Consider the following 22,993-nt stretch of genomic DNA (forward strand, 5'->3'; position numbering starts at 1 on the left):
TAAAACACTAGAGACAAAGAGGAAATCCTACAAGCTTAGTTGAGGTAAAACAGAAACAGGTTATTGCAAAGCAACAGGAATCCCGATGGTGTTAGAAAAAGGACCAACACTGTCAAAATTCCATCTTGGCCAAAATCAATTAAAGTAGAATAAAGATATTTTCAGGAATTCAATATCTGTGAAAATTTCATGTACACAATTGTTTGGAAAAGCTACTAGAGCAAATGTTCTCCCAAAACAGGAAAGTAAACCAAAAAAGGACTACAAAGAATCCAAGAACCCAGGAAAGAAGTGAAAGGAATCCCCAGAATTATGGTCCAAGAGGATTTAATAGTAATAACTGGGCATCAGACCCAGAGAGTCAGAGGCTCAGACTAGGGCAGAAGAGCAGAGGGCCCCAGAGGGATGTCTTCAAAAGACAAGAAATTGATAGAATTGCTGATGTACTTGGATGTGTTAAGAGAATACTAACACCTCTGACAAAGATTTTGGGGAAGAATGAATACATGAAAAAGGAAGCAATTACAAGACAATTATCATATCTAGAAAGGACAAGAACTTTTCACAAAAAATTAAACTTACCATAGAATTCTATATGACTCATCTGTGAGTTGCATTTGCGTGAGCACAATAATGTAAATACTGAATACTGATGTAACCAAAACATGATGATTTAACTACACAATAGCAGGAATTCAATTGATAATATCAAATGGCAACCTAAACCTGTTATTTTAGAAACATGAAGGAAAACACCAAAAGAAACAACTAAAATAGTTTAAAATGCTGTCCTGCGGAGTAAGACTCTGGTACGTGATGTAGAGAGGGAAAGAAGACAGCTGTTTAGTTTCAAATGAGGTAATACTGGTGAAGTATTTAGTAGAGCATCTGGAGTATAAGAAGAGCAATCTTAGTGTTTGACAAATGAATGAATGAATGAATGAACAAATAAAATTTTGTAGTAAGTCTAGTAGAACTATTTCTTGGTTTAATTTGAATATGGGTATATATAAATTTTAAATATAAAATTTTAACTGAATTAAAAAGTTAGGGGCTTCCCTGGTGGCGCAGTGGTTGAGAGTCCGCCTGCCGATGCAGGGGACACAGGTTCATGCCCCGGTCTGGGAAGATCCCACATGCCGTGGAGCGGCTGGGCCCGTGAGCCACGGCCGCTGAGCCTGCGCGTCCGGAGCCTGTGCTCTGCAACGGGAGAGGCCACAACAGTGAGAGGCCTGCGTACCGCAAAAAAAAAAAAAAAAGTTGAAAAGTCTAAGAAATTAATAAAACATGGTAATAATGTTTTGAAGTTATTATACCACATTTTTCAAGATCTGAAAACAGCCCACTTTTGTAGCTTCATCTTATCATTCCCTTTCTAAAAATCTTGTTCAACTCCCCCTACAAAACACCCACCCTTTCCCTAACATCCTGTGCACTTTTATATTTCTCTGCTCTTCCCATACCTTTTTTTTTTTTTTTGCGGTACGCAGGCCTCTCACTGCTGTGGCCTCTCCCATTGTGGAGCACAGGCTCGGGACGCGCAGGCTCAGCGGCCGTGGCTCACGGGCCCAGCCGCTCCGCGGCATGTGGGATCTTCCCAGACCGGGACACGAACCCGTGTCCCCTGCATCGGCAGGCGGACTCTCAACCACTGCACCACCAGTGACGCCCCCCCATACCATTTTTGATGGCTAGAATCTTCTCCTCAAACCCCATCCCACTCCCCATTCTGCAATCTTTACCATCAACAAAAACCTGGAAAACTCCTGTAAGGAGTTTATATGAGTCAAAGGTCACATCCGCCCTCCTGAACCTTCCCTCTCTCCTCCAAGCAGAATCAATCCCTCTACCCATCCTGTTAAATTGTAATTATTTCTATAAGTGTTTCTACCCTATGAGTCTAGGCACTTCTCATAAGTAGCATCTCCATCTCAGGCGACTTTATACACCAGGGATTACCTGGCGCATACTATGTTTTCAATAAGTATTTAATGAATGAACTAAGGGTGCTAAATAAGTCAGAGTAGAAGTAAATTGGCAAGAAATATACACAGGAAATAACAACAAACCAAGCTGGCTGACAACAACCATTCTCAGACGGAACAGTGATATTTTCTGAGAGATTTACCGCTATCAAGGTCTCTTTTACCCACTATCAAAATATCAACAATTTATGGGATTATAAACATTTTCCTATATTTTAAAAATTGAGTTATGTCTCTAAATCTACTGTGCATATGAATTTTTTTTCAAATAGCTTATTTAATTTTTTTGAACTTAAAAAAATTATCCGTACAACAAACTGTTGCTGGTAATTCAACTCAATGTGCATGTATGTGTGTGCACGTATGTGTTTTTTTTTCTTAACTAGTCTTCCTGGTGTTTCCAGAAAAGTTTCATGAATTGTACCTAGACTTGAAACTAAGCAAAGGAGATCAGTGTAGATAATGATCAATCACCGACTTTCAACACCTTTTAAATGAGGTCATCCATACAGGAATTGGAGATCATATGTAAATTTTGCCCTCAGTAGTAAAGTAGGGCAAGAAGGCTAGTATTATTTCTCTACCTATGCAAACTTCTCTCAGACTTTTTATGATTCAAGGTTAAAATAGTTGCTGCTTAAATAATCTCCTTTGTCTTAAATTCATAATTTGCTCAAGCCATAAGAAGATATATGAACTCTCTCCTAGTTTCACTTCTCTTTACCATTATTTTAACCAGTGGTGGCCAAGACAATACACGCCCTTCCTATGTACTGTAGGGTCGGGCTGCACACCCCAGACTTTTTCCACTCCTAATTAGACTGGACTGATTCTTTCACCCTTCATAAACAAACAGAGATCTGAATGAAGTAGGTGAGTATTTTTAAATAATGCTCAATGTATCTGGGTACAAACAAATGTCAATATTGTATTAGTTAGGAAGAGTTTTGCCTGAGTAGATCTTCAAAGTATTTGCAAATTGCGCAATGTATTTATGTGGGTATGTATTGACAATTATTTGTTTAGTCAACAAACACTTCTTGAGCAACTTCTGTGTCCAGACACTCAGAAACTAGGATTATAATCATGAATTAGATCTAGCCTTGTACCAATGGAATTCACAGTCCAGTGAGAGAGAAAAACACAAGTTAGATCACCACAATGCTGGTGGTAAGAATCATATTAGATGTTTTCGTGGGCTGCTTAGGAGGAGTAGTTAACTCAGTTTGGGAGAATAAAGAAATTCTTCCAAAAGAGATCATGTTTAAGTTAAGGACTGAAAAATGAGTAGGAAGTTAAAAGTGGGAATGAGGAGGTAAGCGGGAGGTTCCAGAAAAACAGAACATTATGTTGAAAAACCTGAAGGCAAAAATATGTCATTTTGGGGGGAAAAAGCAAGTAATTCAGTATGGCTAAAGCACAGCATTGGGGGCTGGGCAGTGAGTGGAGCTCAGCTAGAGGAGGAAGCGGGCACCACAGGATGAAGGGTCGATTCTGAAGGTGATGGAAAGCCACAGACAGCTTTATGTAGAACCAGTGCATGATCACATTTGCTTTTCGGAAAAAAACCTGCATTGTAGAGAACAGATGATGGGAGAAGACAAAACAAACCAGAGCTGTTTTCAGTTATCCGGGGAGAAAAAAACGGGGACCCCTAATGGGGAGTTATGACACTGGAACAAAGAAGACAGATTTGCAATATTATTAATGAGGGAGATTTAGCGGGAGTTGGTGATTATTGAATGTAGGAACATAAGGGAGAGCAGTATTCTGAATAATTCCCAGGTTGTTGCTTGGGCATCTAGGTACCATTCATACTTCTGTGCAATGGTGGGGAGTGGGGAGGATTTGGGTGCCCTGGGAGGTATGCAAGCAGGTATACTTAATAGGTACTCTGGGTATGGCATTCCCTCCAGAGAGCTCTCTGGGCAACAGTTAAATACTGGAATCATCTGCGTGAATTTAAGTCCCTGATCCCTTGAGCATCAGAGTTGAAAAACTGTTCCAATCCCAAGGCATTTAGTTATGTTCATAAAGTAGATAATTTGTCAAGTTCCCCTTGGTAGCTCCCAGTCATGTTCAAATACCTCCCATAAAAACACACCACAGATACTCAATAATAATACTTCTCCTCAAACACCAACAATACTTCCAGAAGATTTCAGAAGGCATTCAGGAACAATATCAGAAAATTCTCATTAAGCACCTTTATGTGTGAAGCACTCTGTTTGTTTGGAAGTTGCAGAGATGAATATAACTCAGGAGCTGCCTTGGAAGGACTCACAGTGTATCAGGTTGATAGGCAATTAAAAAATCATTAGAGCAATGTAATTAGGATAATTAAGGTGCTAAAAGAGCAAGGAGGAGAAAGCCTGGAACAATCAGTGAAGGCTTCATGATAGTGGAGGCTCTTGAGCTAAGTCTTAGGAGTGAGTTATCAGGCAACTCAGATAAGAGGCTTAGAGCAGATAAGAGAAAAGGATCCAGGAACACAAAACAGTCTTGTACATTTAACATCTAGCTAATAGAAGGTAGCTCAGGATGCCAGGAAGGAAGCAAGCTATAAGAGGTCACATCACAAATGATCATGTGCGTCATAGCAAGGATCAGGAGAAATGTCTATGGGAAGCTGCAAGTTCCAGGTGAAAAATTCTAAGCTCCTGAACTAAGACAGGGACAGAGAAAATGGATGCAAATTGGAGAGAGACAAGAGAGTAGAAATGGAAAATTAGATATAAGAATTTTAGACATATAACAAAATTATAACTACACAGCAGTCAGGAAAAAAAAGATTTACATTTATGTTCATTACAGTAAGTTTACTCTTAGAGGAAGTTAGAAGTGCTTGGAATGGGGTCTGAACTTCTGAAATTGATGCCAGTGAGGTCAACTACAACCTACTGCCCAATCACCTTTGACCCTGCTTATCAACAATGGGGCAAGTTGGAGCTAATGCATTATACAAAGGTCTTATCATGCAGCATGGTGGAGTAAAAATACATATGATCCTTGGGGCTTGAGGACCTGGCCTTGAATGCTGCCCCCTCTACTGACTTTTTGACCTTAAACTCCTACAAGCGTGATACTGATGATGACCTTTACTCCTTGTGTATCACCAGGGAGAAGGAAAAGATGTTTGAGCATGTGTGCATACATGATGGTGTGTGTATACATGTAAACTGGTAAAATGCACACAAAAGACAGTTGCTTTCATTTTTACAGGGAGCTATCACTGTAGAGAACCAAATTCAAGAGTCCGTAACTGGAAAGTGACTCACAACTCCTGTCCCGTCATGTCCAGGTGTTTTGTGTTACTCAAAACCAACATCCTTAAGCCAACTTCACAGCTGGTTTCAAACACTGGCTGTTTTAATCACCTTAAAAACCGGGGGATATCGAATAGTTCCTTAACAAAAAAGACACCAAAATTAAGTATATTGGATGACAAATACAATGAGGAAAATTAAAAGAGCTTTTCTGAGTCCATGGTTATGGCTTTATTCCCAAAGGATGCAGTTGGAAAATCTCACTCAAGTTATCCACAGACAACATATGTATATATGCATGTTTTACAGTTTTTTCTACAAATAGGATTATTGCCTTTACCAGAACTTGCATGCATAATGTTATCTGATGATCTTATCTTTCACAAGAATTTAATCCCTATCTTTAAAGATTCTTAAAAGTCACTAATGTTGAAAATACGTACATACACACATGCATAACTATGTTCTTCCCAGTTCAGAAACACATGTGCCTCTTTCTTTTGCTGCTACCAGCAACTTCTCCTCCCAGGCTTTATGCTTTCTTGGACTTTCTTCACTGGAGCTGGCATTTACCCTCGAGCTGACATTTCAACGTCAACCCACCAGGTGTCCACAGTCCTCTCTCCCGTGACACTCCTGGAGCAGATGGTGCAAATGGCCTGGCACATATATTCTGATTCATTGCAAAAACCAAACTGCCAGACTGCTGACTAGTTTGGCAAGAAAAGGAGAAAACTGTTGCTAAAAAAAACTATTATGAATTATCCTTCATGTGGTGACTTTGGATTTGTCCCTGCTTAAAGATCATTAGTAACTCATTTAACCAGATTAAATGAAAGCTTTCAGAGGAGTTCCCTATTTGCAAAGATGGCCATAGGTGGCAGGAACTTGCCCATACAGAACAAGAGGCAAAAAATAGAAAGTCAAAACAAAATCATATCAAGGGCAGCATGTCAAAAGAATTTTTTTTAATTGACTGCACAGGAACAGTAAAAGTTGGTTTTTGTTTGGGGAACGAGGGGGGTGGTCTTTTTGACTTCCTGATACTATTCCAAAATGTCTAATACAAAACTGTGTTTTAATAATATTATTAGTCTCTAATATTTAAAATACATATTTTAAAGATATTTTATAAGACAGTTATTTTGTACGAAGTGCTCTTACTTTTTGCCCATTTGGAAAGGGCAACTTTGGAAATGTAATGGAATTCTACTAGGCAAATACACACACACACACACACACACACACACACACACACCTCTAAATGTTTACCTCCGTGAGTTAAAGCCTTATGATATAATCCCTTGTATCACTTCCATTATTTTACTCTAATCTTACTCTGGGTTATTTTGAGGTCTGCCATCTCCCAGTCCTTCCAGTAGGATCTCTGCTGCCTCCCTATCCAGTTCAGCCACACCACTTCCTATCCCATGCTTCAGTCATCAGCCACAGAACTCTGGAATGAGCCATAATGCCAGAAACATGGGGGTGTCTAGATTCAGTGTCCTCCTACTCTTGGTCATAAGGCCCATCCTATGCCACTAGGCTCCTGCCTTGTGGCCCCTGCCCTCCTGTGGGGATCCTGGCCAGACACTTTCTAGGGCAATTTGAGTTTTAAAGCCCATATATCAATATATAAGCCTATTCCCAGTTTCCTTTACCCAAAGTGGCCAGTTGACTAAGTTCTCAGCATGCATCACAGCTGAGCACCAAGGATAAAAAGAAAATCTTGAAAGCAGCCAATAAATTAAGAAGGTAAGTTACATAAAAAAGGAACAAAGGTAAAGATGACAGCAGATTTCTCATCAGAATTAGTGCAGGTGAGAAAAGAGTATAGCAACATCTTTAAGGTACTGAAAGAAAAAAAACTGTCAATTTGGAATTCTGTGGAAATGACTTTCAAAAACAAAAGTGAAACACTTTTTCAAACATATAAAAGTTGAAAGAATATATCACCTGTCAACATATACTACAAGAAATGTTAAAGGAAGAATGGATCTATATAAAGGAATGAAGAGCAATAGGAATGGTAGCTACATGGTAAATATATACGATGTTTTTATTATTATTTAAACCTTTAAAAAAGGTGATTGGTGGTTAACCAAAAATAATAACAGCATAACATATATAAAAGTAATACGTATGTCAACAATAACACAGACGTTGGAAAGGGATAAGTGGAAGTACACTGTTGAAAGGTTCTTTTACAATTCATACAGTGGTTTAATATCACTTGAAAATAGATTGTGATAAGTTAAAGATGCATACTGTAAATCAGAAAACAACCACTGAAATAAAGACTAGAATAAGCCAGAAAATGAGATAAAATGGAACCTTAAAAAATTTAGTTAATTCAAAAGGTAGAAAAGGAGGACAAAGGAAACAAAGAACAAATGGGACAAACAGCTAAACGATTTAAACCTAGTTGTATTAATAACATTAAATGCAAATGGTCTAAGTACCTCAATTAAAGGACAGATACTATAAAATTAGATTAAAAGCAAGACGTAGTGTTATGCCCATTAAGAAATGCGCTTTCGGGCTTCCCTGGTGGTGCAGTGGTTGAGAGTCCGCCTGCCGATGCAGGGGACACATGTTCGTGCCCTGGTCCGGGAAGATCCCACATGCCACGGAGCGGCTAGGTCCCTGAGCCATGGCCTCTGAGCCTGCACGTCCGGAGCCTGTGCTCTGTAACAGGAGAGGCCACAACAGTAAGAGGCCTGCGTACCGCAAAAAAAAAAAAAAAGAAAGAAATGCACTTTCAATATAAAGACACATTCAGGTTAAGAATAAAGGATTGGAGGATGCTAACTCAAATCAAAAGATTTCAGAGCAAAGAATATTACTGATAAAGAAGTTTTTTCATAATAATAAAAAGGGGTCAATCCACCAACAGGTGCATAAACATTTAAGCACCTAATAGCAGAGCTTCAGCATGAAGTAAAAATTAATAGAATTCCAGGGAGAATAGACAGATTCATGCTTAGAGAGATTTCAATACACATCTCTCAGTGATTGATAAAAACAAATAGAAAATCCTAAGCTTATAGAAGATACTATCAACAAACTTGATTTAATTGACATTTATAGAGCACTCCACTAAACAACTTCAGTATATAAATTCTTTACAAGTGCCCAGGAAATTTTTGAAGATAGATCATAGATCATCTTCTGGGTCATAAAACAAGTCTCAGTAAATTAAGAGATTTTAATACATACAAAGTATATTCTCTGACCAGAATGGAATTAAATTAGAAATCAATAGCATAAAATTACATGGAAAATCCCTGACTATTAGGAAACTAAATAATACACTTCTAAATAACCAGTGAGCTATAGAAGAAATCAAAAGGGAAATTAGAAAGTCTTGTCAACTGAATGAAAATGAGGACATATCAATATTTGTGGGATGAAGTAGTATTTATAGGGAATTTATAGCATTAAATGTACAGCATTAAAAGGATCTCTATAGAAGAAAATGTTGACAAATTCAACTTCATCAAAATTAATGCCTGCTCTTTTAAAGATACTGTTAAGAGAATGAAAAGACAAGCCACAGAATGAAAAAAAAAATTTGCAAAGCATATATCTGACAAAGAACTTGTACCAAGAATACACAAATAGCTCGCAAAACTCATTAATAAAAAAGGAACACAATTTTCAAAAATAGGCACTATTTGAATAGCCACTTTGCCTGAGACGTTTTATATGTAACAAATAAGCTCATGAAAAGATGCTCTACATTATGAGTCACTAGGAAAATGCAAAATGCCACAATGAAATAGCACTACACATCTGGCAGAATGACTAAAATTGACAAGTCTAACCATATCAAATGCTTGAAGGACATAGAGGAACTGTAGCTCTCATACATTACCAGTAATGATGCAAAATTGTACAATCACTTTGGAAAACAGTTTGGCAGTTTCATAGAAAGTTAAACGTGCACCAACCGTATCACCCAGCCATTCCACTCCTAGGTTTTTACCCAAGAGAAAAGAAAACATATGCCCATACAAAGACTTGTGCATGAATGTTTATAGCAGGTTCATTTCAATAGCCAAAAACTGGAAACACCCGAAATGTCCACCAATGAATGAATGGATAAACAAAGTGGTATATCCATAAAATGGAAAATCACTTGGTAATAAAAAGGAAGGAATTATGGATAGACACTCCATGGCGAATCTGGAAATAATTATGCTGAGTAAAGAAGCCAGAAATAAAAAGAGTATGTGCTCTATCAATCCTTTTATATAAAACTCTAGAAAATGTAAACTACCCCATGATGACAAAAACAGGTCAGTGGTTGCCTGGCGATGTGGCAAAGTATTGGGGGGTTCACAAGAAAGTTTTGAGAGTGATGGATGTATTCATTATCTTGATTGCAGTGATGTTTTCTTGGGTGTATATATACGTGCAGTTTATTATATGTTGATAATGCCTAAAGCTTTTAGAAAACATGGTTGGAAAGGATACATGCACCCCAGTGTTCACTGCAGTGCTGTTTACAATAGCCAAGACATGGAAGCAACATAAATTTCCATCAACAGATGAATGGATAAAGAAGATGCGGTATAGGCTTCCCTGGTGGCGCAGTGGTTGAGAGTCCACCTGCTGATGCAGGGGACACGGGTTCGTGCCCTGGTCTGGGAAGATCCCACATGCCGCGGAGCAGCTAGGCTCATGAGCCATGGCTGAGCCTGCACGTCTGGAGCCTGTGCTCTGCAGCGGGAGAGGCCACAACAGTGAGAGGTCCGCATACCGCAAAAAAAAAAAATAGATGTGGTACATATATACAATGGAATATTACTTAGCAACTAAAAAGAATGTCATTAGCAGCAACATGGATGGACCTGCAGATTATCATACAAAGTGAAGTAAGTCAGACAGAGAAAGACAAATATCATACGATATTGCCTAGATGTGGAATCTAAGAAAAAATTATACAAATGAACTTATTTACAAAACAGAAACAGACACAGGCTTAATGAATTTATGGTTGCCTGGGGTGGGGGAAAAGGGGAGGATAAATTGGGAGTTTGGGATTGACACATGCACACTGCTATATTTAAAATAGATAACCAACAAGAACCTATTGTATAGCACAGGGAACTCTGCTCAATACTGCAATAAACTAAATGGGAAAATAATTTGAAAAAGAATAGATACATGTATATCTATAACTGAATCACTTTGCTGTACACCTGAAACTAACACATTGTTGATCAACTATACTCCGATATAAAATAAAAATTTTTTTAAAAACAACAAAAAAAGAGTTTTTTTAAAAATTTAAAAATAAAATAACAAATCTTTGCTCATCAAATACTGTCTTAGGATGGATGGCTCCTTCCTCCTCCTTTCCATCCTGTGTGGGGTAGTGATGGAGCTTGAATACACCCACTTCCTCAAATCCATTAAAGCACAAATTAATACCGTGAGTGCACCAAGGATTCAAGGTAAAATGGTCCATCCCTTCATAGTCCTGAGTGTAATTCAGTCTGTCTAAGCTCCCACCATCTGGGATGGCAGGAAAGACAATCGAATCATTTTGATGGAAAATTTCCCTTGCTGTCTGTGATTCTCAGGAACACAGAGATTTGCACAATCTTGAAACATTGAGGAAGCTTCGGATCCTCAGTTCATCCTGGCTGCTGCCCCTGGAGTCTTCTGTCCTAGGTCCCCAGGATCCCCTCCAAGATGGCAGCTACCAACCTTCCAAAAAAAGGAAAAATATACCACCGCAGACCACCACAGCTTTGATCAAGGTCCTACCAGGCAATTTTAAAATCAGTATTAGAGATCATCCAATTCAATGGTTTTCAAGCTAGACCCTAAGGAGTTTCCTCGGGACCTGCAGATGGATAGTTGGGGGTCTACACATCTTCATCCTTTATATTTTTTTAATTTAGAAGTGAATCACTGGAACTCAGTGAATGTTCAACTTTAGGAGATAATAGCAAGCTGCTTTCCAAAGTGGTTGCCCTGATTACACCAGCAATGTGTACACACAGGTCCTCTCCCACTCTTGGTACTATTAAATTTAAAAATTTTTTCCATTTGAATGTAAAGTTGTTTCCAGGTAAAATGTTGATTTGCATTTCCTTGATCACTAGCAATGCTGAGTATTCTTCTCAACCCTAAGGTCTAAAATACAATCACTTATATTTTCCACTAAGAATTCAGAAGCTTTGTTTTTGACATGTAAGTTTATAATCTATCACCTTTCCCAACATTAAGGTCTAAAGGAGATTTACCTAGAATTTCTACTAAAGATTTTTAAGTGGGGTTTTTTTTAGGGGGTTGGTGGTTGTTTTTGGCATTTAAATCTTTAATCTGGAGTTGATTTTTTTATTGTCTTGGTCATGGTCACTGTCATCCTTTCATCATATCAGCAATCATTTGTTAAACACTTGGTGCCAAGCACTGCATTGAAATGCTTGAATAGCAACTTCAAAAGAATAACACTAATAGCAGTTAACAGTTATTGAGTTATTATGTGTCAGGCACTGTCCTAACCAACTTACAAAGAGCACCCTAATCATTCTTCACCATGTTGCCATGAGATAGAGCCTATTCTTAACCCTATGTTAAAGAGGAGAAAAGTGAGATTTTGACAGGCCAATTTACTCCATGACCTCATGAGCTAGTGAGGAGCAGAACTGGGGTGTGGCTTCTGTCTGACCACAGAACCTGTGCTGTCTCTCAGTAGGGGTTTCTGTTTCTCCATTTTTTTCCATTTTTGGGGACACTGTCTGCCATTGGCTATTTTTTGGTCATTATTTTGTAATCAAAGATGGAATATTTGATTCATGTCAGACCTAAAGATGTTTTCATTTTTTCCCTTTCTCAAGGCATCGTCAAAATCAGAAGTTTAGAAGAGGGACGGTTGGGACTCTACACACCATCATTCTTTTTAAACCAATCATTTTGTCCTTTACCTGTCTATCATATTGGGCTTTCTTTTAAGCTGTCATCAGAAGGAAGAAGTCTGTTGCTTCAAAAAGTTTGGAAATTACTGATCTAATATAAAACTCTCATTTCATGGAAAAGGAACTATGGCCCAGAAAGGCAAAGTGACTTTCTTAAAGGCATACGGAGCTAGAACAAGACCAGACTCAGGGCTCCCAGATCGCCCATCTCATGTCCTCACAAGTGCAATCCACTGCGTCTCTTTGGAACTCCTGCAGTAAGGTTGGCAAATGGAGATGTTTCCAGCTGAAGAACCTCAAAATGAGGCTCTTGAGTGTTTGGTAAGTAGAAAGATTATCTTGAACCAGCCCAATGATGGAATTTTTCTAGTATGTTATAGACAGACCCTTGTACTAAATGAGATACTAAAAAAGGGCTAGGGCTGTGTTGAATTGTATTCCTTTGTTCATTTTTTCAACTCCACAGAATGTTGCATGAATACTCTGGAATATATCAAGAAATTTCTTTGACTTATTTAAGCAAATCATGAGAAATATGTCAACATAAGTTACTGGTTAAGAGTATAGGTGTTGAAATTGGTCAGGTTCAAATTCCAGCTCTTGTTTGTCAATGGACAATTCATTTAGCTCATCTCAGCCCCTTTGCTCATCTTCAAAATGGAACTATAAAGCATTTCCTGCTGTGAGTTGCCATGAGGATTTGATAACACAGGACAGGTGTTGCATTTATTGTGGTGACTAGAACATGGTGAGAGAGAGAGAGAAAAGGTATAGATGAACCTGGAATATTAGATTGGGGGGCATATCTCTACTTGTCAAAGTAGGTGTTACTAATATTCTCCACTGCAAGAAGAAAAGGTAAAGAATAAGAGTAAGAACAGATGTGTGTCTTAACCGTAAGCACATAAAACAAAATCTGAAATGAAAATTTTGGGTGGTATTTGGAATAACAGGTATCTTAGGACCAAGAACCCTGCCAAGCTGAACACCTGACGAGTAGCATCCAGACCTAAGTTTTAGCATATCTTTTTGTCAAAGAACAAAACACCTAGAGATGAGAGTCCCTATGAAATATGCCAATCTGACCGTACAGCCCTGATGCTTACATTTCCACTGTCTACTAGAGTCCTTCACCTGCTATCCCACAGACAACCCCAGATGCAGAGCGCCCAGCCCCCAAATATTTATTCTTCATGCCTCCTCAGTCACCGCCCACTACACAACTCACAAATCCTGCTTCTCCCCTTGTATTCTCTCCCTCCCTTGTGGCCTCACCGTGGTGGTGACTACTTCCCCATGACAGAAATCTGGGAGTCATCCAGATCTCTCTCTCCCCTCACATTCAACCATATCTCCAGATTCTGTCCACTTCCCATCTGACTCTGTCTTCTCTGTCTGTTTCATAATGTCTTCAATCTTCTTAATTATGGATGGTACCTGATATATGAGTGATAGCTTCCTAATTGGTCTACCTCTGTCCAATCTTGTCCTCTTCTAAATCACCTCTACAAGGCTCACCAAGTATCTCTGAATTATAAGGAAAACCAAGTCACTCCTCTGATGATCCTCTGATGCTTCCTCATTATCTATAAGATAAACACAAGCTCCTAGTGGCCTAAAAACTGCTTCCCGGTATGGCTTTTACTGGACTCTCCAGTCACTCAGCTGTCCTACCCTCTCTCTCCCATCTTTACGCTCTAGCAACAACAAATTCTAAATTTCTAACTACTGTAACATACTATACATTTGTGCCTTGGACATGCAATTCTTTCTGCCTGGAATGCCCTCCTCCTTTTGTCCATCTAGTGAGCCAAACTGAGTCTTCCATGATACACACCCTGCACTGGTTCCCACACAAAGTTAATTACCCTAGTGTTGATGTGTATACTGTTGCCCATATCAAGCTTTACTCTCAGCATTTGCTTATAAGGACTTTCCATCACACTTACTGCCAACAGCTTATTCATCTATACAGCCTCAGTCCCTAACCCAGTGCCTGGCATGTGGTAAGAGATTAATCTGTTTTAATCCAATGTGACTGTTTACTGACCCTTAATTATCTTCATGTTTATACAGATAATTTTTCAGGATCTATTCTGGGAATTTTTACATGCCCTGGTTATAATGCCTGATAGAAATCAACTTTGAAACAAAACATCTTCTTCATTTCAAAATAGAAGAATTGAGGGGCTGAGAATTTGGAAAGGGGACATTGAGTCAAACATCAGGGTAAAAGCACTCCAGGGCTGAAGGTGATGGGATGAAACAGGACGATGCCCATTCTGGCATTGTAAAGGTGGCAGGCAATGTGAGGGAATCCAGAATTCATTGGTGTTAATGCTATAGGGACTATAAATCAGTCTTTCGCCCTCCCTCTGCCAGGTGGTGCCCTTCATCATGAAAAGAGGCTCTGTCAGGGTGAGTCAAATGTTTACTGCATCGAGTCAGCTGCACCAGCTCTTCCATGTAGGTACTCAACTAAATGCTAACAACACATCATTAACAAACTGTACAACCCATGTGTCTCCTCGTGACATCCAGCATCAAGCTGGAAGACATTCAAAGCTAACTCTCCTAAACCCAGGAGGACTGGAAAACTGGTGACCATCTCCCTAATCTACTCTACTACACACCATGGTTATAGAATTAATCGATTCTTTCAAGGGCCCCCATACTGAACATCCTCAGAGTAACTTTAAACATCTCTTCTATGTCTGTTTTGCCTCTTATATGAAGCTGCTTTTCTTCTCTCACTATTAAATCTAAAGAGGAAAAGGCTTCCCTTAAGTTTATCAACAAAAGCAAAAAAAAAAAAGCTAAAATTTACCAGTGCAGAGCTGTCCTTTATGGCAAAACAGTACCCAGCATGCCAGAGTACGATGTTCCATGAATGACGTGCAAATTTTTCACACGATAGGGGCTGACTTCCAGAAATTTTCTTTCAATGGAAATCTCTCTCTCTACTGAAAAATTCAGTTCAGGGGTACAGAGAATCCAGTATGCTGTGGCTGAACAGCAAGTTCTGCCCTCACTAACAAATGTAGTCTAAATATTTAAAGAACCCAGTAGAATGGGATTCCCCTGTGACAATGAGGAAATTCCCAGAATGCCGGCCATACTCTATATTGGAAAACTCAAGTCTGTTTTACCAAGAAAAATGGTGTGGTCTCATTCATCCAGCTATCACTGGTGGAGATAGCTGTTTATTTAAGTCCCTTTCTGCCCCACATTGCACAAACGACATTCCTATTTCTTCCATTTCAGCAGAATCCTTTACTTGAAATTAAATACCTGCAATCAGACAACAGAATATTATTCAGCACTAAAAAAGAAATGAGCTACCAATTTGTGAAAGACACGGAGAAACCTTAAATGCATATTACTAAGTGAAAGAAGACACTGTAAAAAGACTATACACTGCACGATTCCAACTATATGACCTTATAGAAAAGGCAGAACTATGGAGACAGTAAAAAGGTCGGTAGATGTCAGGGGGTAAGCGAGGGGGGGGAATGAAAAGGCAGAACACAGAGGATTTTAGGGCAGTGAAACCATTCTATGTGATACTACAATGGTGGATTTATGTCATCATAGATTTGCCTAAGCCCTCAGAATTTACAACACCAAGAATGAGCCCTAATGTAAACTGTGGACTTTGGGTGACAATGATGGGTCAATGTAGGTTCATGGATTGTAACAAATGTATTTTTTTGGGGGGTGGTGGTGAGAGGTGTTGGTAGTTGGGGAGGCTGCATGTGTGTTGTGTGTCAAGGCAGGGACTATGTAGGAAACTCTCTGTACTTTCTGCTCAGTTTTGCCATAAAACTAAAACTGCTCTAAAAGACTAAGTTAATTAATTTTAACAATTTAACAAATTGAATACCTGAGGGAGAGGCCTGTCCAGCGCTTATACAGAAGGATATCTTTTCTTTTTTACTGGGTCATTCCAAAGTCTGTCTATACAGGAGAAGAGTTTTAAAATATCTCCTCAGAGTTTTATTTTTTATTTGCAATAATCTCTCTCATACCTGGTCCCAGGCAACACAACTAAGAACCGAGGCTGAACTGAGAACAGTATAGTCATACCTGGCTTGATTTGCCCTCCTTTATCAGAGGACGCTGGATTTCCAAAGAGAATATACCTAATGGGATTCAATTTTAATCAGTGTAATTGTTGCTGCCCTAGTACTGAACTATTACATTTTATTCACAGATATCAATTTCACGGAAAATAGATTGTAGTGAGCAAACAACACAATAAAGACACTCTTAGACTACCACCCAGTATGCATTAGTTGCCATAGACAACCTTACTTAGAGTATATGTGGTCCTCTCAAATCCAGACACCCATCATATCAAGATGAAATTCATAAAAGCAAAACAGTTTCTTGCTTCTTTTCTGCTCTGCCTGCAGCTTCCTGCAGTATAGTCAGCCAGCTTTCTCCTTTCTCCAACACTTAATCCCGACCCATACTCACTTGTACCATAAAACCTTAGACGTTTAATAAACTATAAAATTAACCAGAGAGCTTTAAGGTAAACTGCTATTAAAAGCATGCAGTGATTTAAAAAAAAAATCTTCCAAGTAGCAGGGAAGCAAAGACAAGCCAAATTTTCAAGATTTTAAGAGTTCGCACAATGTCTTTTCCAACACGGTGAACACAACGTTGCCTGTCTCAGAACTGCAAGGGTAGGAGCCCTTCAAGGACAGCAGGGAGCACCATGCTGTTTCTGTGTTGTAGGCAAGGATTTCCTAATGATTTCTTCACTTGTCCTTTGCGTTTGTAGTTTTCATTTGCACAGGGAGGGTGGAGCCGTTTCCCCTTTGGCAGTGAGTTAGACAGTTCTCAGGCAATAAAACCTTGGACCTCCCTGACTGAGGACTCCCACACCACCATGCTTGATGGCCCTCTCAGTTTTCCACTCTTAATCACTCCCAACCCCCCACCCTCTAACACACGCACATACATCTCACATTACATGTCCTTTCTTGTAAAAGCAGATGCAAAGTGCTGGACTACAATGGATTAAACCAGGCCTGTCTCTCCCTTACCTCCATCCACGAAGATTTTCACAGCCTGGTACTCCATAAACAGAAAAACATAAATGTTCGGAAACAGACCCTGGTACATTAGCTGCAGGCTGAGCACTTTGGTTTGAGTAGTTGTTTCATAATTAATTTGTTTCTCTGGCACTAACCCAAGTGCTTATGAAAAGCAAATTGTATTAACATTTTATCTTCATGTTGCTACCCTATCTGCTGCATTATTTGGCACCTTGGGGGAAGCCCAGGCTGTTTTCATACTGACAGGAAACTTCCTGAGCTGGTACCGTAGGTGGTCTCACACCTGCTTTTTGAGCCAGAACACCAGCAGCTGTTATTCTAAGACCTGATTTCACTAGGTCGAATTTTGTTGACACATTTCCATGGTGCCATTTATGAGGTAATGTTTGTGGCTTGAGACCATGTGAATTGCTGTGAACCTGACTGAAGAAATCAAAATTTCATAGCATCATCAAACAATTTCTTTTCTCATGTAAAATACACACACCCACAAGATCCTCCCACATTTAAATTTAATCACAGAACTAATGCCAAAAAAAAAAAAAAGTACATTAAAAAAATGATGCGCAGCCACGTCCTTGCCTCTACCTCATATATTTTCAGCCTAGATACTCCCAGCAGTCAACAACCTGTGCTGTGCCAGTCGCCCTCCCCGCTCCCACCAAGCTGTTCACAGGCCCTGGGTCTTCCACCTTCAGAGAGAGCACGTTTATCTGACATGCATGCAGTGAGGATGGCATAAATGGTCTCTCCAAAACCAAAATGACCCAACAAAAATCAATAAATCAAAACTGTAACCATTCTGACTAATGTCTGAAGTAGACGCCTACTGTGAATTGAATGTATAATGATACAGAAGATTGACAACAGGTTCCCAAACAGGCAGTAAAAAGTCCCTCAATGCCAAATATTTTTAATCCAAGCTACATAATGGGAACTGCACTGTAAATTGTTTTGTTTGCAAGCCACCTGCGGGCTAACCAAGTGTGCATAGACCTAAAACTTTCTAAATCCTATGCACACGACATGAAAAATATATTGGTCAAGCTGTGTGTTTCTCCAATGTTCAGTGATCTTGATTATACTCAAAAAATCCTAATGACAAAATGCCTTGGAACAGATCATAAGACATTTGTCACGGTTCAAAGACCTTTCAACATAACGTGAAATAAATCATGACAAAGTATTAAAATCCATGTGTTTATTCCATATCTGCCGGCGAAACACCAGTTAACTCTTACCATGGAAGCTTTTCAGTCCATAACACCAATCCCTCTTGCAGACCCTAGTAATTTAATTTCCTTGCATTGGTGTGCATTTTTATGAAGAACCAGCCCTTCCTTCCTTCTTTCATCTTCCTCACTAGCATTATAGCATATGCAAACATGGCTTGTATTTTGTATTGTGCATAAGAAAAAAAGCAAGGTATTTCATGAACATGGAATCAGTTAGTGAGACTAACAAAGGTTAATACATAGGTGAATTACCCAAGTGTAGATCATATTGTCTTGGTTTCAGGAAGGATTCTACTTACTGACTTTCATTTTTGGTAAATCTTTCCTTTTGAGCAAAGAAGGATCATTAAGAAATTGATCCACTACTTCTTTTAGGGTTCTCTATGTAAAATGTCCCACATTAGAAAACATAGAACTAAGTATTTGAAAAAGTTTTCTTTCTCTTGAGGACAGATATGGTTGCCTTTAGAAACAGCCGAGTACAGTGGTTAAGGCACAGACCTGGAGTCAGATGGTCTGGGTTTGAAACCCAGCTCCACCAAATACTAGTTATATGCTTGTGGGTAAACTACTAACCTCTCAATGCCACTTTCACCTCATCTGCAAATAAGGGTTCTTGTGGGGGGTCATATGAGATAGACAGGAAAGCACTTAGAAGAGTATTTATCTCATAGTAAGTGCTCATTTTTATCGTTTGGGAACAATAAGAACTATGTGACTGCCCGTGTTTACCTTTTCATTTTGACCACCAGGAAATTCAGGTCAAGTTTTCAGCCCAATTATAGCAACTGATAATTATTTGCAACCTCAGTATCTATATTCAATTTGTTTTTCAGTCTTTGACTTTTTTCAAAGCTACATTTTTTGCCATTCTTGATTTTATGATTGTCTATATTTTAATAAAATAATTTAAATTCTTTATGTAAGAATGAAGAGAAAAATATGTAAAAGTAACCCTAGAAATTATCAATAAGTTTGTAGCTACAAATATACAGATCTGGAAGTTCCCAAGTCAAATCTGGGTAACTAGGATGATTATGTGATTTAAAGGAGGAAATTGAGGCCGGACATAAGAAAGCATTCATGAATAAAGTTACTTTACTCTCCTCTAAACATAAACTCCCACATCTGCGAATGCTAAACCTAATGATCTCTACCTCTCAAAGTGCTTTTGAAGATTATAGGAGATAATTTTTTTTAATTAAAGTATAGTTGATTCACAATGTTGTGTTAGTTTCAGGTATACAGCAAAGTGATTCAGCTTCATATATATATATATATTCTTTATATATATATTATAAGAATATATATATATTCTTTTTCAGATCCTTTTCCTTTATAGGTTATTATAAAACATTGAGTATAGTTCCCTGTGCTATACAACAGGTCCTTGTTGTTTATCTGTTTTCTATATGTTAGTGTGTATATGTTAATCCCAAACTCCTAATTTATCCCTCCTCCATCCTACCCCTTTGGTAACTTTAAGTTTGCTTTCTATGTTTGTGGGTCTATTCTTGTTTTATATATAAGTTCATCTGTATCATTTTTCTTTAGATTCCACATATAAGTGATATGATATTTGTCTTTGTATGGCTTACTTCACTTACTGTGATAATCTCTAGGTCTGTACATGTTGCTGCAGATGGCATTATTTCATTCTCTTTATAGCTGAGTAATATTCCGTTGTATGTGTATATATATATATATATATATATATATATATATATATATATATACACACACCACATCTTCTTTATCCATTCATCTGTCGATGGACATTTAGGTTGCTTCCATGTCTTGGCTATTATAAACAGTGCTGCAACAAATATTGAGGTGCATGTATCTTTTCAAATCATGGTTTTCTCTGGATATATGCCCAGGATTGGGATTGCAAGATCATATTGTAGCTCTATTTTCAGTTTTTTTAGGAACATCCATACTGTTCTTAAAGGAGATAATTTTCGTTAAAGCATCAAGCACAATGTCCAGCACATAATAGATGCTTCTGGGGGTTATCTGCCATTTGTTTCCCCAGATCCATTCTCAGCCCTTCCCTAGACTTCTAAGTGTCCAGGAGAATGACCTTGATGGAATACAAACCTGGACTCCTCAACCCTCTGGTTAAGTCAACAGTTTGGAAATTGGGAGGAGAGAGAGGATGGGGTATTTATTCCCTAAGTCTTTCCACCTCCTTCTCTCTACCTTCCCTACCTCCAGCGCCCTCTATGCTAGACCCTGGTTACTCAGTAGCTGTATTATGCTTCTGTCCCTGAGCTACAGTTCTTGCTGAGTCCCAATAATAATTCCATCCTCTAATTACAGTAATCAAATCATCTTAGTTTGCTGAGGATTCTCTGTTTTAGCACTAAAGTAGTGTCCCAGGAACACTTCCAGGTCTGGGCAAACAGGGAATGGTTGGCTACCCTATTCCCCTTCAGTCCTAAAGTAGAATACTAACCTCTCTAGCCCTCTGTCAGGTTATTTTTTAAAGCTACGGGTTTATGAATGATTTTTACTGTCGAGGGGAGCTTTCTGTATTTTTCAAAAATAAATAAATCTGAACAGAGCCCTGGAAGATGGAAATCTAGGCTGAACTCCAATTATATGACCTTGGGCAAATTACTTAACCTTTCTTGTCTTCTGCCAGATCATCTGTAAACTGGGTTATCTTGCCTGCTGCAGTGTTGATGTTGCCTTCTTCTAGGGGGAACGCTATACCCATCAATACCTGTAGGTCTCTCAAGTCATGAGATGAATGAATATCTTGAGAGAGAAATAATTTCCTATCTGTTGCTTGACCCCCTAGTTTGGCTTCCAAGCCCCTCTTCTGCTGGAATTGCTGTGATTCAAGTCATCAGTAACCTTCTTACTGTCAAATCCAATGCCCAGTCTTCCTTTCCCTGACATTTACCATGGCTTCTGTAGCAGGTGGAATTGTGTTTCACAAAAAGCTATGTCCTAGTCCCAACCTCCAGTACCCCAGGTAATGTAAACTTATTTGGAAATAGGGTCTTTGCAGATGCAATGAAATTAACGATCTCAACATAAGAGCATCCTGGATTTAGAGTGGGCTTAAATTCAATGACATGTGGTGTCCTTATAATGAAATGAAGAGAGAGATTTGAGACACAGAGGCAAAAGGATGAAGGCCGTGTGAAGAGAGAAGCAGAGATTGGAGTTGTGCTGCCCATGCCGAGGAATACCAGGAGCCAGCAGGGGCTGGAAGAGACAAGGAAGGATTCTCCCCCTTTGGCGGGACTATGGGTCTACTGGGCCCTTGATTTCAGACTTCCAGCCTCCAGAATTGTGAGTGAGTAAATTTTTGTTTTAAGGCAAGGTTGTGGTAATTTGTAATGGCAGCCTTAGTACACCAGCTCTTCCTTGGTTTTCAAGACAGCCTTCATTTTTGTTCCCCTCTTACCCTTATATATATGACCAGTCTTTCTCAGGCCCCTTCTCTGGCTTACCCTCCTCTTGTTTACTATCATGAGATGTTCTTGCAGAGTTTTGTTCTTGGCCTTCTTCTGTATACCTTAGACAGTTTTTCTTCAACTGAGAGTTCCCCGTCATGGTCTCAGACTCCATAATGGGCGATGATACCCAGTACTCTATCTTCTGGAAGAACACAGCCACCTCTTTCCTGGATGTTCTGGATGTTCAATTCAAATCAAATATGCCTAAGTTCAACTCATTATCTTCTCTCACAAACTTATCCCCTTCCTCCCGCATGCCCCACCCCCAGGATTCCCTAATTCAGTTGATGGCATCGCCATCTATTCTTCAAAGCTTTGAAGAAATCATCCTTATCACATAGACTAGTCATTTCTGTCTCAGAAACATCTCTTGAAAACTGTCCTCCTCACTTTTCCATTCCCAAAGCCACTGTCTAAGACCACGACTTCACTGATCTTCGTCACAACTACTACCACCAGCTCCCCAGCACAAACATCTTTTCATTTCATTTCTTTTCCATTCTCACCATCACCTTCAAAGGTATCCTGAAAAGTCAAAATCATGTTCTCACTGTTCAACTTCAAAGTCTCCGTTAGATCCCTACTGCCCAAATCAGTGAATCTCAACCTCTTTTCTGCCACACAGAGAACAGATGTTCATATTCACCAATGGGTACCAGTTATACACCGTTCTCTGAATGCTTGTCATAGCTCTGCCCCTTTCCCTCCCAATGAAGAAACACATCGAAAATACAAGGGAGTAAGGATGACTTATTTACCTGAATAATTTCAAATCTTCTCGAGTTGAAAGTCAAACTAATTATTTTAGAAAACATCAGCACTTTATTACTCTTAATAAATCACTTGCAATATATCTCATAGACACACTGCATCGTGGCATAGAAATCGAGGACAAATAGCCTGGAGAAAATTCCATTTTTCCTTAGCATGCTGTACAAAGCCTTCACAGTTTTGCTCCAAGTTTTCTTATTGTCTCTCATCCCCCACATCACCCTCTGTACTCCAGCGACACTGATGACACAGAATTTCTTAA

This window comes from Phocoena phocoena, chromosome 11 (genome assembly GCF_963924675.1).
Source record: "Phocoena phocoena chromosome 11, mPhoPho1.1, whole genome shotgun sequence".
Taxonomy (NCBI): domain Eukaryota; kingdom Metazoa; phylum Chordata; class Mammalia; order Artiodactyla; family Phocoenidae; genus Phocoena; species Phocoena phocoena.